The 13,709-nt window shown below is 46.8% G+C and overlaps 1 protein-coding gene and 1 long non-coding RNA gene across 2 annotated transcripts in view; both read left to right on the forward strand.

Moving 5' to 3' along the window:
• Nucleotides 1–13,709, forward strand: part of LOC147348714 (phosphatidate cytidylyltransferase, mitochondrial-like) — a 49,952-nt gene that overhangs the window by 35,473 nt on the left and 770 nt on the right. The gene's annotated exons all lie outside the window — the stretch shown is intronic.
• Nucleotides 4,281–4,962, forward strand: LOC147348716 (uncharacterized). The gene is made up of 2 exons (XR_015151901.1): nucleotides 4,281–4,401; nucleotides 4,851–4,962. It is a non-coding gene; the product is annotated as an uncharacterized LOC147348716 (long non-coding RNA).

Here is a 13,709-nt window from a genome sequence, read left to right on the forward strand (position 1 = left end):
TTATTTTAAATGTAGTGTTAGAGAATAACATGAATGCCCAGAATACCCACCACTCAGGTTAACAGATTTTGCCGTGTTTGCTTTAGATCGAGGTTTTGTGTTTTTAATTTTTACTCTTCTCAAAGTGATGCCTGCACACTTTAAAAATCAAGTGACACCCCAAGGTTTTTACAAAAAGCAGCATTTCCCTGCTGCACAGCTCCTACTTTCCCAGAGAAGCTGCTTTCATCTCCTTCACTGAGGCTTCTGGTGTTTATCTCCATATTTATAAGTAATATGGTTTGACTGTTATTTCTTGATTTGTTTTCAGTTTTGTACATTTTTTGTCACCCTTTTATGGAAAATGAGAATTTTTTACTCTCATGCACTCCATTCACACACACACACTCTCTCTCTCTCACGCACTCTTTCCGCCTCTCTCTTCACCACCACTCACTTATGCTCCACATATAGTTATTACATGGGCTTTCCACATGGTTCAGTGATCTACCCAGATGGTTAAGATCCATCCACCTGCAGTGCAGATGTGGGTTCAATCCCTGGATTAGGAGGATTCCCTGGAGGAGGGCATGGCAACTCACTCCAGTATTCTTGCCTGGAGAATCCCATGCACAGAGGAGCCTAGCAGGCTACAATCCATGGGGTCGCAGAGTCGGGACACAACTGAAGTGACTGAGCATGCATGTATGCATAATTATTACGTAATTTTAGGTTAATAGTCAAAATTTACTTTATTAAGACAACTGGGTTTCTTCATTGCTGCCATATACTACTGTGAAGTTTACTTTCCTGCACAACTTTGTTTTTCTTGGAGTTAATCAGTCCATTTGTTCCTTCTTGCTTAGTGTCTACATTGTTGTGGTTCAGTCGCTAAGTCATGTCCAACTCTTTGCGACCCATGGACTGCAGCATGCCAGGCTCCCCTGTCCTTCACCATCTCCCAGAGTTTGCTCAAACTCACATCCATTGAGTCAATGATGCCATCCAACCATCTCATCCTCTGCTGCCTCCTCCTCCTGCCCTCAGTCTTTCCCAGAATCAGGGTCTTTTCCAATGAGTCAGCTCTTCACATCACATGGCGAAAGTATTAGAGCTTCAGCTTCAGCATCAGTCCTTCAAATGAATCGTCAAGGTTGATTTCCTTTAGGATTGACTGGTTTGATCTCCTTGCAGTCCAGGGGACTTTCAAGAGTCTTCTCCAGCACCACAGTTTGAAAGCATCAATTTTTCAGTGCTCAGGCTTCTTTATGGTCCAACTCTCACATCTGTACACGACTACTGGAAAAACCATAGCCTTGACCATACAGACCTTTGTCGGCAAAGTGACGTCTCTGCATTTTAATACACTGTCTAGGCTGGTCATAGCTTTTCTTCCAAGGAGCATCTTTTAATCTCATGGCTGCAATCACTGTCCGCAGTGATTTTGGAGCTGAAGAAAGTAAAGTCTGTCAGTGTTTCCATTTTTTCCCCCATCTATTTACCATGAAGTGATAGGACCAGATGCCATGATCTTAGTGTTTTGAATGTTGAGTTTTAAGCCAACTTTTTCACTCTCCTCTTTCAGCTTCATCAAGAGGCTCTTCAGTTCCTCTTCACTGCCATTAGGGTGGTGTCATCTGCATATCTGAGGTTGTTGATATTTCTCCTGACAGTCTTGATTCCAGCTTGTGCTTCATTCATCCAGCCCAGCGTTTCTCATGATGTACTCTGCATGTAAGTTAAATAAGTAGGGTGACAAAATACAGCCTTGACATACTCCTTTCCCAGTTTTGAACCAGTTTGTTGTTCTATGTCCGGTTCTAACTGTTGCTTCTTGACCTGCATACAGGTTTCTCAGAATGCAGGTAAGGTGGTCTGGTATTCCTATCTCTTTCAAGAATTTTCCACAGTTTGCTGTGATCCACACAGTCAAAGGTCTTAGCATGGTCAAGAAGCAGAAGTAGATTTTTTTTTTAAATTCTCTTGCTTTTTCTGTGACCCAGTGGATGTTGACAATTTGATCTCTGGTTTCTCTGCCTTTTCTAAATCCACATTGTACATCTGAAAGTTCTCAGTACACATACTGTTGAAGCCTAGCTTGAAAGATTTTGAGCATTACCTTGCTATGAAATGAGTACAATTGTGTGGTGATTTGCACATTCTTTGGCATTGTCCTTCTTTGGTATTGGAATGAAAACTGACCTTTTCCAGTCTTGTGGCCACTGCTGAGTTTTCCAAATTTGCCGGCTAATTGAGTACAGCACTCTACCAGCATCATCTTTTAGGATTTGAAATGGCTTAGCTGGAATTTTATCACTTCTACTGCCTTTGTTCATAGTAATGCTTCCTAAGGCCCATTTGACTTCACACTCCAGGATGTCTGGCTCTAGGTGAGTGACCACACCATGGTGGTTATCCAGGTCATTAAGACCTTTCTTGTATAGTTCTTCTGGGTATTCTTGCCACCTCCTCTTAATCTCTTCTGCTTCATCTAAGTCCTTACCGTTTTTGCCCTTTATCATGCCCATCTTTGCATGAAATGTTCCCTTTGTATCTAATTTTCTTGAAGAGATCTCTAGTCTTTCCCTTTCTATTTTGAAAGGACATTTTCTCCTCTATTTCTTTGTGTTGTTCACTTAAGAAGGCTTTCTTTTGTCTTCTTGCTTTTCTCTGCAACTCTGCATTCAGATGGGTATATCTTTCCCTTTCTCCTTTGCCTTTCACTTCTCTTCTTTTCTCAGCTATTTGTAAGCCCTCCTCAGACAACCATTTTGCCTTCTTGCATTTCTTTTTCTTGGGGATGGTTTTGGTCACTGCCTCTTACACAGTCTTACGAACCTCCGTCAATAGTTCTTCAGGCAGTCTGTCAGATCTAACCCCTTGAATCTATTTGTCATTTCCACTATATAATCATAAGGGATTTGATTTAGGTCATACCTGGATGGCCTACTTTCTTCAATTTAAGTCTGAATTTTGCAATAAGGAACTGATGATCTGAGCCTTAGTCAGCTCCAGGTCTTGTTTTTGCTGACCATATAGAGCTTTTCCATCTTCGGCTACAAAGAATATAAAAGTGAAAAAAAGTGAAAGTCACTCAGTCATGTCCAACTCCTTGCAACCCCATGGACTCCGGGCCAGAATACTGGAGTGGGTAGCCTTTCCCTTTTCCAGAGGATATCCCAACCCAGGGATTGAACCCAGGTCTCCCGCACTGCAGGTGGATTCTTCACTAGCTGAACCACAAGGAAAGCCCAAGAATACTGGAGTGGGTAGCCTATCCCTTCTCCAGCGGATCTTTCCGACCCAGGAATTGAACCAGGGTCTCCTGCATTGCAGGTGGATTCTTAACCAAATGAGCTATCAGGGAAGCCCTGATTTTGGTATTGACCATCTGGTGACATCCATGTGTAGAGTTGTCTCTTGTGTTGTGGGAAGAGGGTGTTTGCTATGACCAGTGCATTCTCTTGGCAAAACTCTGTTAGCCTTTGCCCTGCTTCATTTTGCACTCCAAGCCAAACTTGCCTGTTACTCCAGCTATCTCCTGCCTTCCTACTTTTGCATTCCATTCCCCTGTGATGAAAAGGACATCTTGTTTTGGTGTTAGTTCTGGAAGGTCTTGTATTTTCTATATACTTGTAAATAATTCACCCTCAAACTCTCTTACAAATCTGTAAAACATCCTCCTTTGTAGACAAACACATCAGGTGTTTTCTCTGTTTCTTGCTTTTCGTGGGGACCTTCTTCCTGAAGTCCTGTGTCCCCCGTTCCTTTCGGGGCTGGTTGCTTTCTAGACACGCTGCACAGCTCTTCCCCTGGAGCTTTATTTCATTATCACCTATAGTACAGGGTTCTTCCTTGCTGGTTTCATCTTCTCCTTCTCTCTCTCAGTGGTATTTCGTTGAGATGTCCATCTGCCTCTCCCTAATGATTGCTTTTCTTGTGCTTAAGCAAAATTGCCACCGCAGCAGCACATTCTGCCTACTGTTCACCTCTTTAAATTTGCTTCGTGAACCGCGGTTCTTTTTTGAACTGTTCCTGATGACCAGCTCTAGGACGTTTCTGGAGATGGGGTGTCATTTCCAGGGCCCCAGCGCTTGTGAGTACCCAGTGCCCAGAAGCGGTGGTTTTCAAGGTGTTGTTACAGGACGTGTCCACAAGGCGGCAGCACGTCTCCATTTCCAGGTCTGGGTGGGCGGCAAGCAGAGCTTTAAAAGAAAGTGGCTTTCCTGGGTGGGAGAGGAGGGTGGACAGGCCGAGAAGAAACAGCCGAGGGCTTGTGCTCCTTGCTGTTTCCCACCCTCGACAGATACCAAGCCCTGACAGACCGCTCCGCTGAGGACGCTGTGGTTCCTAGGTAGGGGGACGGCTCCGTGCGAGGAGGCTGCAGCGGGGAATCCCACCAGCGTAAGAGTTGCGCACCAGGTGACTTTTGCAAGCTCTTCCAGCCCAGAGCGCGCACCGCTGTTTGGATGCGGGAGGTTTCATGGAGCCTTCAGGGGGGTGCGCCTGGATCGGGAGATTGTGGTCCCCACTACAAGAGACCAGACACTCCAGGACTCAGGGGAGCTCGTTTGCTGACCCATCCTCCCCAGCTCTCTCATTTGGCCGAGTCCAGGCTGCAGGGCCCCAGGCTGCTCAGGCCCCAGAAAGGTGACACGAGCCTGCTGAAAGGGCCTTCAGGGAGATAGTGTTCACGTTTCTGTTTTTTTTTTTCCCCACCCCACTTCTCTCTAGGTTGAAGGGGTTATGTTAGGTTGGAATAGAGTTCATTTACAACGTTGTGGGTTTTTTGGGGGGAGGGGGGGAGGGTTTCCAGCCACCTGATTCTGTTACGCTAAACATGTTCTGTGTTGATTTCTTTCTCCATACAGATTTCTAGAGTGTGTGGAGCACAGCAGCCTGTGCGAATGGGACCTTTTCGATAATTTATCTATATATTAGTGCATATCTATTACTCTCAAACACCTCATATATGCCTCTCCCTGCTCTTTCTGCTTTGGTAGCCATCTGTTTGGTTTCTGGTCCCGAGAATCGGTTTTTCTTTCCTAAATGAGTCCGTTTGTTTCAGTCTTTGGATTCGGTCTCTAAATGACATTAGAAGGTGTTTGTGGTTCTATGCCGGCGGCCCTTCACTTAGTGTGGTCTACTCCAGGTCCATCCATTTTTCTGTTTTTTCTGCAAACAGCAGTATTTCAGTCCTTATTTTGGCAGAGTAATATCCCAGGGTATGAATGAACCAGATCTTCTTGAGGCATCCATCACCGATGGAGATTTTTTGTTGTTTCCAGGTCTCCGCTTGTGAATGACGCTGCATGCAGGTTGGGTGAGTGTGTCTTTGCGAATGAAGGTTGGTTTTACTTGTTTGTTTTTAATTTTTATTTTTTTCACATAGCACCCAGGAGTGTGATCGCAGGCTTAAATGGTAGGTGAATTTTTATTTTTGAAAGGGCCCTTCCTTCCGTTCTCCATCATGGCTCTTAGCAATTGACCTTCCCAAACATGGCGAAGGAGGCCTCCCTCTCCTCCATGCCCTCCCTGGAATGTATTGTCAGCCTTGATTGATCTGCTTTCTAACTGGTGTGAGGTGATACCTGGTGGTGATTTGATTGCCCTCTCATAATAATTGATAAGGGAGAGCCATGGTTTTTGTGCAAAAAATTAAAATAAAACACACAGTGGGTGTAAAAAGCCCTCTTGACATTTGCTCTCTGAAAGGTGCTTGTGTTTTGAATTGTTTTTACTTACCCCCCCGGGCATTTTCTAGGTCTCCGGGAACTTCTACTGTCTCCCAGGCCTCGGGGCTCAAGGCTGGTCAGGCTCCAGGGCTATGACACAAGCCCAGGTCACCGAGGGCTCAGGGAAGAGTCGTGGCATTTTGTGTGTTAATGTGTGTGTGTGTGTGTGTGTGTGCCCTCTTCCTTTAGAGTTTTCTTTTTTTTTTTTCAATTGGAATTGAGTTCATTTTCAATGTTGTGCTTCTTTGGGTGTTAGGTACCCTAACTGTTATCCACGCATTTCATTTCAGGCTTTTTTTTTCCATACAGGTTGTTAGAGAGGGTTGAGCAGAGTCCCTGATGCTGGACAGTTGGTCCTCGTGACGACTTTCTGTATGCTAGTGGGGATTCGTCAATCCCAGACTCCTAATTCATCCCTTCCTCCTCCCCCCACCTTTTTCCATTGGTAACCATCAGTTTGTTTTTTTTTTTCCTGGGTCTGGGCATTGCTTTCTCTTAGGTCAACAGGTCCGTTTCTGTCCATTTTCCACTGCCTGTCTAAGTGACATCACAGGCTATTTGTCGTTCTGTGACTGAGGTCCTTCACTAAGTATGATCAGCTCGGTTCATCTGTGTGGTTGCAAAAGGCAGCATTTCATTCATTTCTATTTATGGCTGAGTGAGAGTCCCTTGCATCTGGGTGCCACGTCTTGCTGATGCATCCATCTGTCCATGGACATGTTTGTTGCCTGCTGATCTTGGGATTGCAGATTATTCTGTAGTGAACATTGGTTTCGCCCGTTGTTTCCACCCTTTGTTTGGGAATCAGAGTTTTTCTTTGCATATAGTTTCAGGAATGTGATTGCGGGACCCATTGATAGAGATCCATCTGTATTTGTATTTATCTTCTCTGAGGGTGCGACCTTCAAACCTTTGCCATCGTGATTCCTGTGCTTTTCCCTTCCCCAAACGACCGTCGGATGGGTCCCTTTCCCCTGGGCCCTATCCCGCTTTGATTCTCTATTGCATTTTTCCTGATCTCCTCTCTGATGGCTGTGAAGTGGTATCTGGTTGAGATTTCTATCTGTCTCTCCCTAATGCTTGCTGCTCTTGTGCTTAAGCAAAATCACCACCGCAGGAACTCATTCTGCCTGCCTACCACTCACCTCTTGAAATTTGCATCTTGAATGGGGCTTCTTTTTTGAACTGTTTCTGATGACCAACCCTAGGACGTTTCTGGAGGTGGGGTGTCATTTCCAGGGCCCCAGCGCTTGTGAGTATCCAGTGCCCAGAAGCTTTGGTTTTCAAGGTGTTGTTACAGGATGTATCCACAAGGCGGCAGCACATTTCCATTTTGGGGTCTGGGTGGGCGGCAAGCAGAGCTTTAAAAGAAAGTGGCTTTCCTGGGTGGGAGAGGAGGGTGGACAGGCCGAGAAGAAACAGCCGAGGGCTTGTGCTCCTTGCTGTTTCCCGGGACGTTTCCCACCCCCGACGGATGCCAAGCCCTGACAGACCGCTCCGCTGAGGACGCTGTGGTTCCTAGGTGGGGAGACAGCTCCGTGCGAGGAGGCTGCAGGGGGGAATCCCACCGGCGTGAGAGTTGCGCACCAGGTGACTTTTGCAAGCTCTTCCAGTCCAGAGCACGCACCGATCCTTGGATGCAGAGGGTGCACCTGGATCGTGAGATCATGGTCCGGTCCACGTGGGACCAGACACTCCAGGTCTCAAGGGAGAGACACGTCCTCCCCAGCTCTCTCATCTGGCCCAGAGTCCAGCCTCGGGGGCCCCAGGCTGCTCAGGCTGCTCAGGCTCCGGGGACGTGACACAAGCCCCAGTCACCGAGACTTCAGGTACAGAGCCTTGGCATTATCTTTTTTTTTTTTTCTTCTTTCAATTTCAGGTCTTTTGTTTATGTTAGAATAAAGTTGATACTGTATGTTGTGTTTCTTTTGAGTGTTTAGCATCCTGTTTCTATTACACATTTATATAGAAGTATTCTTTGTTATTTTTTTTTAAACTGTTGGTTTTTAGATTATTTTGAGTAGTGTTCCCTTGTTGATTAGGTCCTCCTTGAGTATTTATATGTATTAGAATTGATATATTACTCCTGTATTCCTAATATATCTCTCCACTTAGCTTTTTGCTTCGTTAAGCATCAGTTTATTGTCTGATTCCTGGAATAGGTTTCCACTTTGTAAATGGCTATGTTTGTATTAGTTTGTTGATGCCATCTCATGAAATCATAGGCTACTTTTGCTCTCTGCCTGACGCCCTTCACCAGTATGATCAACTCTAGGTCCATCCATGCTGTTGCAAAAGGCAGTTTTTCATTCATTGTTTTTTTTTCTTGTCTGAGTCATAGTTCATTATATATACGTACTACATCTTGACACATCCGTCTCTCTCTGGACACTCCTGTTGATCCCACTTATTGGCTCTCATATCATAAATTATGATGCAGTGAATGTTGTTTGTATGTTTCCTTTCGAATGTCAGGTTTTCTTTTTTTTTTTTTGCATTTATGTCCAGGAGTTTGATCACCGGCTCAACTTTTTGTGGTATTTTGTAAAAATACATATTTATTTATTTACTTGTTTGGCTGCCCTTGGTCTTAGTTCCAGTACCCAGGATCTTTATTTACAGAATGCAGACTCTTAGTTGCTTAGTTGTGGCGTGTGGCATCTATTTCCCTGACCAGGGATCAATCGAACCTGGACCTCCTGCATTGGGAGCATGGAGTCTTAGCTTTGGACTCTCAGGAAGTGTCCCTCATTGAAATTTTTTTTTTTTTTTGAAGGGGAACGTTCCTACCATTCTAAGTCTTATCCATTCATATTCCCAAAAAGAGTGAAGGAGAGTTCATTTTTTCCTTGCCCCCCAACATTTATTACCATTGTGACATCTTTTTCACTCTTCTCTTTCACTTTCATCAAGAGGCTTTTTAGTTCCTCTTCACTTTCTGCGATAAGGGTGGTGTCATCTGCATATCTGAGGTTATTGATATTTCTCCCAGCAATCTTGATTCCAGCTTGTGCTTCTTCCAGCCCAGCATTTCTCATGATGTGCTCTGCATATAAGTTAAATAAGCAAGGTGACAATATACAGCCTTGCTGCTGCTGCTAAGCTGCTTCAGTTGTGTCCAACTCTGTGAGACCCTATAGACGGCAGCCCACCAGGCTGTTCTTGTTCTCAAGGCAAGAACACTGGAGTGGGTTGCCATTTCCTTCTCCAATGCATGAAAGTGAAAAGAGAAAGTGAAGTCACTCAGTCGTGTCTGACTCTGTCCATCACCAACTCCCAGAGTTCACCCAAATCCATGTCCATTGAGTCTGTGATGCCATCCAACCATCTCACCCTCTGTCGTCCCCTTCTCCTCCTGCCCTCAATCTTTCCCAGCATCAAGGTCTTTTCAAATGAGTCAGCTCTTCACATCAGGTGGCCGAAGTATTGGAGTTTCAGCTTCAACATCAGTCCTTCCAATGAACACTCAGGACTGATCTCCTTTAGGATGGACTGGTTGGATCTCCTTGCAGTCCAGCCACTAAGGCTACCCTACCACTAGGATATTGGAGACCAGTTGACTTTTCGAAGCTCTTGCATCTTCCATGTCCACCGTCACTTGGGTGCAGTAGGTCTGGTTGTGCTGCTGCAGTGCCTGCCTAGGTCAGGAGAGTTTGGTCTCCATCAGCATGGACGAGGTATTAGAGGCCCAAACGGGGCTCATTTGCCAGACTATCCTGTCTTACCTCCCTCGGCCCCACTGCAGTACAGCCTTGGGATTCAAGTCTCCTCAGATTTAGGGATGTCAAAGCAGTCAGGGTCACCAAGGCCCGTGGTGAATATAATGAGCACCCCCCCTTTTTTGGGTCACTGTTTTTTTTTTAATCCATTCATCCATTCCTGGATACTCTAGGTTGCTTCCATATCTTGCCTCTTGTAAGAGATGCTGCAGCAGGTAAGTGGATGCAGATGCCTTTTTCAGTTAGTCTTTTCTTCAGATAAAACCTAGAAGCAGAATTAGTGAACCCCATTGCAGCTCTATTTTTAATTTTTTGAGGCACTCCATACTGTATGCAGGTCAGGAAGCAACAGTTAGAACTGGACATGGAACAACAGACTAGTTCCAAATAGGAAAAGGAGTACGTCAAGGCTGTATATTGTCACCCTGCTTATTTAACTTATATGCAGAGTACGTCATGAGAAATGCTGGGCTGGAGGAAGCACAAGCTGGAATCAAGATTGCCGGGAGAAATATCAATAAACTCCGATATGCAGATGACACCACCCTTATGGCAGAAAGTGAAGAGGAACTAAAAAGCCTCTTGATGAAAGTGAAAGTGGAGAGTGAAAAAGTTGGCTTAAAGCTCAACATTCAGAAAACGAAGATCATGCATCTGGCCCCATCACTTCATGGGAAATAGACGGGGAAACAGTGGAAACAGTGTCAGACTTTATTTTTTTGGGCTCCAAAATCATTGCAGATGGTGACTGCAGCCGGGAAATTAAAAGACACTTACTCCTTGGAAGGAAAGTTATGACCAACCTAGATAGCATATTGAAAAGCAGAGACATTACTTTGTCAACAAAGGTCCGTCTAGTCAAGTCTATGGTTTTTCCAGTGGTCATGTGTGGATGTGAGAGTTGGACTGTGAAGAAATCTGAGCACCGAAGAATTGATGCTTTTGAACTGTGGTGTTGGAGAAGACTCTTGGGAGTCCCTTGGACTGCAAGGAGATCCAACCAGTCCATTCTAAAGGAGATCAGTCCTGTGTGTTCTTTGGAAAGACTGATGCTGAAGCTGAAACACCAGTACTTTGGCCACCTCATGTGAAGAGTTGACTCATTGGAAAAGACTCTGATGTTGGGAGGGATTGAGGGCAGGAGGAGAAGGGGACAACAGAGGATGAGATGGCTGGATGGCGTCACTGACTCAATGGACATGAGTTTGAGTGAACTCCGGGAGTTGGTAATGGACAGGGAGGCCTGGCGTGCTGCGATCCATGGGGTTGCAAAGAGTCGGACACGACTGAGGGACTGAACTGAAGTGAACTGATGCTATTTTCCACAATGGCTGCATCACTTTACAGTCGCAGTTCCCATCTTCACCAGCACGTTTCTTGGTGATACAGCCACTCAGCTACCAGGTGATGTCTCATCGCCATCTTGTTTTGCATTTGAAGATTCACAGATTTTCCTGAGCACCCTGTACATGCTTGGGTTGGATCCTCTGTCTTATTTCAGGCTTAAGCCCATGCAGTAATATTCTAGACGGTTCCACATACTGCAAGTTTCTCAAATAGCCTTTTCTCTCTAGTTCTCAGGACCTTTATGTACTAGGTATATGTGCTCAGTTGCATGTGACTCTTTGGGACCCCACGGACTCTAGCCCACCAGGTTCCTCTGTCCGTATGATTTCCCAGGCAAGAATACTGGAGTGGGTTGCCATTTCTTCCTCCGGGGGATCTTCGCAACCCAGGGATCGAACCCACATCTCCTGCATTGCCTGGCGGATTCTTTACCACTGAATCACCTGGGAAGCCCCAGAACTTTTATTGTTTCTAATTAATTTATTAATAGAACTGCAGTTGTTGGTCTGGAGGACGCATTAAAGACCCCTGGATGCCTCATATACTACGCACCTTGGCCAAGGTCTAAAGGGCTACAAGGTTCGGTTTTCCAATCTGTGCAATGGAGTGGAAAGCAAGGGATGGGGTTTAACTTCACCTCTCCCCACCTCCCCACCCGCCACCGCGCCCCGACTCTCAGCCCCTGAACTTCCAGTAGTTATGTAAGGATGTGAGAGTTGGTCCGTAAAGAAGGCCTTTTCCAATTGTGATCTTGGAGGAGACTCTTCAGAGTCCCTTGGACTGCAAGGAGATCTAACCAGTCAATCCTAATCGAAATCAACCCTGAATATTCATTGGAAGGACTGATGCTGAAGTTGAACTTTCAATACTCTGGCCACCTGATGCTAAGAGCTGACTCACTGGAAAAGACCCTGGGGCTGGGAAAGATTGAAGCGGGGAGGAGAAGGGGATGACAGAAGATGAGCGGGTTGGATGGCATCGCCACTCGATGGACATGAGTTTGAGCAAACTCCGAGACAGAGAGAGAGAAAGAAGACAGGGTAGCCTGGCGTGCTGCAGTCCATGGGGTCACAAGGCGTCAGACACGACCTAGCAGTTGAACAACAACCCCAACTTCCGGGGTTGGGAAAAACGTATAATCAAGGAACGTCACCCGGCCACTCGGAGAAGGCAATGGCAACCCACTCCAGTGTTCTTGCCTGGACAATCCCAGGGACGGCGGAGCCTGGTGGGCTGCCGTCTATGGGGTCGCACAGAGTCGGACACGACTGAAGGGAAAAAACAAAACAAACCCGACCACTCGTTCCGGCGCCTGCGCAGAAGCCGCAGCTGCGCCTTTCCTGGGGAATTTTTTTCCGGCCTCTCGATGACTCGGCGCTCCTACGTGTTTTCTCCCCCGGTCTTTTGGTTTCGGTGCCGCCGCAGGCGTGCCTGCCGAGCGCCGAGGTGTTGATGGAGATGGCGGCCGCGCCCGAGTGAAGGCTTGTGGAGGCCCGGAGCCCGCGTCTGACGACTGGACAGGCCTGAGCGCCCGGGGGAGGCCCGAGCAGGGTACAGAGAAGGCCAGGCGACTCTCCGGGTTGGGGCGCCACCCCGCTTCGGCAAGCAGACGGGCGGTTGGTGGCGGTGGCCGGGTGGCCCTGTGTTGTGGTGGGTGTGACTTGCGTGGTGGGCGCCGGGCCTCTCCTGCCGCGCGTCCCGCCCGAATGTCCGCGGTGCTTTTACTTCGGCCGTGGCTGCGCGGGGACGCGTTAGCGGTGTTGGGTTCTGCGGCGGAGGGCTGCGTGGTCCCAGGCTGCGGCGAGCGGCCGGCGGCGCTCGCGCTGGACGAGGAGTTGCAGGAACCGTGGGCCTTATTTGGATTTCGGACAGGATTTCGGGTATGAGAGTCTCGCTTGTGTTGTGGACCTGGGGCGCAGCTAGGTGGTTTGTAGTGGGTGTTTGGTTACGTGATCTTAAGAGTTCGTTCATTCATTCATTCCCTCCCGGAGCGTTATTGGGATCATCGGAGGTTGGTGCCGGGCACTGACCTGCGGGTGTGGTGGTAGGAACATGGACGTGGCCTCTGCCCTCACACAGCTCACAGGCTGTGGGTTTTCGTCGCTTTGTGTACCTGTGATTACAAATTGAGGTTAGTGCTGTGAGGAGAGGTGCCAGGGACAGAACACCCTGAGCAGTGCTTTTTCGAGGACGTGAGGGTGCCTTGAGATTTCGGGAGTGTGTGTTGGATTTGCGGCTGGTTGGGTGAGTGGGAAGAGAGGAGGCTCGGGTGATCCTCTGGCTAGGAACTGCTTGTTCTTTCAGCGGCTGTCTGTGGAAGGGGCTGAGCTGTGATTGTATGTAATCATCGGGCTTTTTCACTGGAGGAAGAAAACAGGAACCTCGTGTTTCATTTGTTTATTTCCTGGGTCACCGACCCCGCTTGGCTTTGATGACTGGGCAGTCCCTCCTCAGTGGCCTGTAAGCGGGTCCATCGGCAGCTCAAAGCTGAGGTTCACACGTTCCTGCTCACTCTCCACCCTCGTTTGTGGCCTCAGATTCTTGAGAAGCTTTTCTGGCTTTGGTGGAATGGTTTTGCCTACGTTTTTCCCTGTGGCTGGGAGTCTTTTCAGGTTGACATTGAAAGTGACTGTGTCCAGCCTGGATAAAACTGAAAATGTAACTTATTAAACTCTGAATTGTTTAAGCACTGGGTTCTTTTATTTTTGAGGCAGGGAGAATGTTAGGTTTGCTGGTTTATGAAGTCTAGTAAGTTTATGAACAAGTACCGTACAAAATAAGACACAAAATATATTTTTCTTTTTTTTGATAAATATTTGTGTTATTTTCAGTTTGAGGCGATCAAAGTAGATTTTTCTTTCTGATCACTCAAGTTTCTAATGCTGCTCCTTAGACTGAAGTTGACATTTTTGTTTGGTTTGTAGGATAG

Source organism: Bos grunniens, chromosome 22 (genome assembly GCF_055505025.1).
Source record: "Bos grunniens cultivar Pamir isolate PY7600 chromosome 22, Bosgru_T2T1.0, whole genome shotgun sequence".
Classification (NCBI taxonomy): Eukaryota; Metazoa; Chordata; class Mammalia; order Artiodactyla; family Bovidae; genus Bos; species Bos grunniens.